Source organism: Oratosquilla oratoria, chromosome 2, assembly GCF_046742065.1.
Source record: "Oratosquilla oratoria isolate Oo_2021 chromosome 2, ASM4674206v1, whole genome shotgun sequence".
Classification (NCBI taxonomy): Eukaryota; Metazoa; Arthropoda; class Malacostraca; order Stomatopoda; family Squillidae; genus Oratosquilla; species Oratosquilla oratoria.
Genome location: NC_134778.1, coordinates 83648939 through 83653938, shown reverse-complemented (window position 1 = coordinate 83653938; position 5000 = coordinate 83648939).

Genomic DNA, 5000 nt, shown 5'->3' with positions numbered 1-5000 from the left:
CTTATCAATTACCTCCACGATCCTTATAAAGGGTATTTAATGAATCAATTGTAAACATTCAATACTTTAAAAACTTTAGTAACACCCCTAAGGACCCGAGCCACGCAGTATTCTCTTATAGTTAGACCGGTCTCCATTGAATGAAAAAAGTTTATCTTACTTCTACTCTGTTGGTTGTCAGCCCGGACAGCCCTTCACCGCTTTCACTATGCCTCTCCAGATGGTTCTATCTTCTGCCAATTTTTTCCAGTCCTCTCTTGGTACCACCCTCTCCACGTCCTTCCTTACTCCATCCATCCATCTGTACTTGGGTTTCCCCTATGGTTGTCTGCCCTGTACTCCTTCCATCACCTTCCATTGTAGTCTGTCTGCCTCCATTCGGATGCAGAAGTACTTGTATTGTTGTTCGACATCAATATAAACTAGGATAGAAGCGCTAGACATCGGTGAATTACATGCGATAAGACTCAAAATATGGTAAAAGAATTAAGGGATTAATCATGGTGGTTCTCATCTTTTCATTACGATATCATTCTTCGTGAACTCTCCTCAGATCTTGTTTTATTATATATCCAGATTTGATTTTATTCTGATTTATTTTAGTTTCAGTTTATTATTTATCTAATCACTTGTTTATTTATCTATCTATTTATTTTCTTTATTTTTTCCTTTCTTGGTTGATGGAGTAGATATGAATTATGGTGTCTTCATTCAAGTTGGATTTTTTACAAGCTCGTCAAGAAAGCATACTGACAGGTTTTAGCCCATAAAAATTCGATTAAAGAAAGATTTCAAGTCAACGCACAAACCGGCAAAAACAAGCAAAACACAATAATCAGCGCGCAGACACTATATGCGTTTAGCCAACTAAATCTTCAGATTTCGAGCTGCCCTACATTCCTTCCACCTCAGCTCCATATTTTTCGTCTGAGGTCAACCAGAAAGGAATTAAACAACGCGCGTTACTGCGGTGTTAATTGGCCCATTTGCCGTTGCATTGTAACCATGACAACCACGACAGCAGCAGCTGCCCGTTTTGCCACCGCGGCATTCCTTGTCCATGGCGTTCAGCTGTACCTTTTCGCACATGGAAATCAATAGCTGGTGTCGAAGCTGCTGCTGCTCCGAGAGGACCACGACGTCCAAGCACTCTGTCATTGTGAAGGCAAACTATTTTACTGATTCCCAGACATTGCCTGCTTTCGAGCGGGGTGCCAATGCCTAAGTGACTCTTTCAGAAAATTTATGTTTTTTCTCAGGATTTTTTTTTTTTTTTTTTTTCTATAGCCCATCGGTAAATTTCTTGATCTTTGTTCTGGAAGACACCACGAGATTTTGTTCAGTTGAGGGACGGGACGGACTCTAGACCGATAAGGTGTTTCGATCCATTGATATCTCCAAGAGTCTGTCATGACTGTCTGTGTGTGCGCATGCCCCTTTGTGTGTGTGTGTGTGTGTGTGTGTGTGTGTGTGTGTGTGTGTGTGTGTGTGTGTGTGTGTGTGTGTGTGTGTGTGTGTGTGTGTGTGTGTGTGTGTGTGTGTGTGTGTGTGTGTGTGTGTGTGTGTGTGTGTGTGTGTGTGTGTGTGTGTGTGGTGTGTGTGTGTGTGTGTGTGTGTGTGTGTGTGTGTGTGTGTGTGTGTGTGTGAGAGTGTGTGTGTGTGTGTGTGTGTGTGTGTGTGTGTGTGTGTGTCTGTGTGTGTGTTTGTATGTTTGTGTCTGTGTGTGCGCGCGCGTTTGTGTGTGTGTATATGTCTACGTGTGTGCGCGCGCGTTTGTGTGTGTGTGTGTGTGTGTGTGTGTGTGTGTGTGTGTGTGTGTGTATGCCTGTGTTTACATATATGAACTGCAGGTCCTCCTGAGGACATATTTGATTGAAAATAATACATCGGGTCATCGGTAACCACCATAGTTAAAGTTAGACATACGAGAGTGAAAGTAAAGGTAGAAGAAGAAAATAAGGCCAGAATAGGGGGAATCTTCAATATTTAAAACATTTCCATTTTCATGGTCTTGTTTATAAAGACGATAGTGGTTAAGACAGTGTTACCTTATAATATGCACACGTAAAGCCATCTTTTAGACGCCTGGGACACTTCCCACATTGTTTGTAGCACTCCCCGGCATGCCCTTTTTAGTAACCAATAAGCGTGAGGATCTATTACACACATGTATGTATGTATATAGATATTGACATAGATTCACAAATAGTGATAGGCATTATCAGTGCAGACCCGATTTCTAAGCTCCATAGGATATTGTTGACATGAATATTGACATACATTTTGATTAAAATTCTCTGGTGTCATAAAAAATGCTCAAAATTAGACGTCATGTGCAGGAAAGGGTCAAGTGGTAGGTCACACAGACCTAACAGCCCATGCAAGACCAGAAATCGGATGATCTGTTCTCTTGGCAGCATCTCTGCTCTCCACCCTTCTCCCCACTCCCTCCACGTCATTCCACCTTCCTTGATGGATTCATCGCACCTCTTACAAAGGATTACAAAGGCGGAGCATGCCGACAGGAGACCTTTTGGTCCATATCTAGGTCGGATGCGAAAAAAAAAAAACTATAATAATAACTATAATCGACTAAAACATATGAATTTGTTTTCCCTAAAAAAGCGTAGACTCAGAGGTGACTTGATACAGGTCTTTAAAATTCTAAAGGGAATTGACAACATCAAAAGTGACCAAATTTTTACATTGAATGAGAATCAGACAAGAAACAATGGTCTCAAACTGTCCGGAAATAGATTCAATTTGGAAGTAGGTAGAAACAACTTTGCCAACCGTGTAGTTAATGAATGGAATAAACTTCCTGCACAGGTAGTGCAATGTAGTTCAGTTCAAAGCTTTAAGAATCATTTAGATAAATACCTAAGTAAGATGCTGTAATGATTATAATTTATCTTATATTATTTGTTTTTATTTTGTTATCATTTGTCTGTCTGATTTTTATTTATTATTAGTTATATGTCAATTTATTATTATTTACTATTTACCTGTTTGTTTATTATTTAACTATACCTATGCATTTATTTATGTATTTTATTTGTTATTTACATTATCATAGTTTTTATTTATTATTTTATTATTGATATGATTTTTTTTTTTTTTCGCATCTGACCTAGATATGGATCAAAAGGCCTCCTGTCGGCATGCTCCGCCTTTGTAATCTTTGTAATATAGATATCAAATAAAATACATAAATAAACTCATTGGTATAGTTAAATGATAAACAAACTGGTAAATAGTAAATAATAATAAATTGTTCAGTGCCCGGGTACCACATGGTAGAAGCCCAACTAAGAGAGGAAGCATCGCCTGGTACAGAGAGAGTAGATGCCCAAGGGAATTGTCATTATCAAAGGACTAATATTAAAACAAAATTGCTACTACAATATTTAATCTATCAATGGATCATAGGATTGGTATATACTCATGTTGTTGAAATCATAATCCTTACTCTGTGCCAATTGTAAAAAATGAATAGCGAAAACAATTATCTTGAGAGAAAAGATGCTATACTCACCATCGTAAGAATATGGCATCAACATTCTTTTATTCCACCACCTGGGGATATAATGTTCATAGGTGTCTGTAGTATATCCACAGAGAACAGATGGTTATGGGTACCAGATGGTTACTCAACAAATTTGCGGTGATGGCATGTAGCACCTTGTTAGGTTAACGGGTTGTCACGCCGCACATTTGCTCAGCTAGCATCTCTTCATCTGCGGGCCGAAACTTTGCTTCAAAAGGAATTGAGGGTCGATGCTCAGAACAAGATCTTTGTTCCCTAACGTTACCGATTGAAAAAGATCAATACTTCCACCAAATATCCCTGAAGTGTGTGGTTTAATGTGTTTACGTATGGTTGACTCTCCCGTCAAGAAGAAAAAGGAATTAAAAGAAGAACGCAAGAATTTTGTAATCAGAAAAAATATCAAGTTAGCCCATTTCAGTTGTACTAAATGCCGTTTCCGGAATGACAGTTTTTTCAGTTCTCCGTATATGTATCTTACGAAGAATGTTGGTATTGTCAAAAAATTTAACACCTGTAAATTTCAGTTAAAAATATAAAAAGACGATAAGCGCACACCGGGAGTAGCTTAGCCGCATCAGAAGCATTTTCGTTTGCCAATGAACTCAGCCTTAGCAAGTGACAGTCACCGCGGATTGGTGAGAATTTAACTTGAGCCTTAGTAGCTAGGAGAAGAAAGAGAAATTCTTGAAAAGCAAGGGCCAGTGTTACATGCACACACACACACACACACACACACACACACACACACACACACACATACATATATATATATATATATATATATATATATATATATATATGTATATATGTATATATATACATATATGTATATATACAGTATATATATATATATATATTATATATATATATATATACATATACTTATATATATATATGTATATATAAAGGTGATATGGTTTAACGTCACAAACTCCCCTCTATCGAGAGACTAGGATGGTGCCCCTTACAGAGGATTTTGTAGCTCGGAATTTAATGAACCATGCCCTTGGTTCAACTTCGCCGGTGGCAGGTTTCGAACCACCATTACCTCGACCTTCACCGCAAGTTCCACCGCCCTAACTAGTTTGGCCAATGAGCTTCCATATACATACATACATATATATATATATATATATATATATATATATATATATATATGTATATATATATATGTATATATATATACATAATATATATATATATATATGTATATATAATATATATATATATATCATATATGTATATATTGTATATTATATATTTATACATATATATATATATATGTATATATATATACTAGACCACCCGTGACCTGTTGGTCAAATAGAATCTTAAATGGCTCCTCTTTTTAAAGCAGGTTACTATTAGCTTAAGACTTACCAGTTGTGTGCGGTCCTCGTGCTCTCTCGAAGGAAAGTAAACTGGATACAGGCGTTCTCAAGAAATTAAA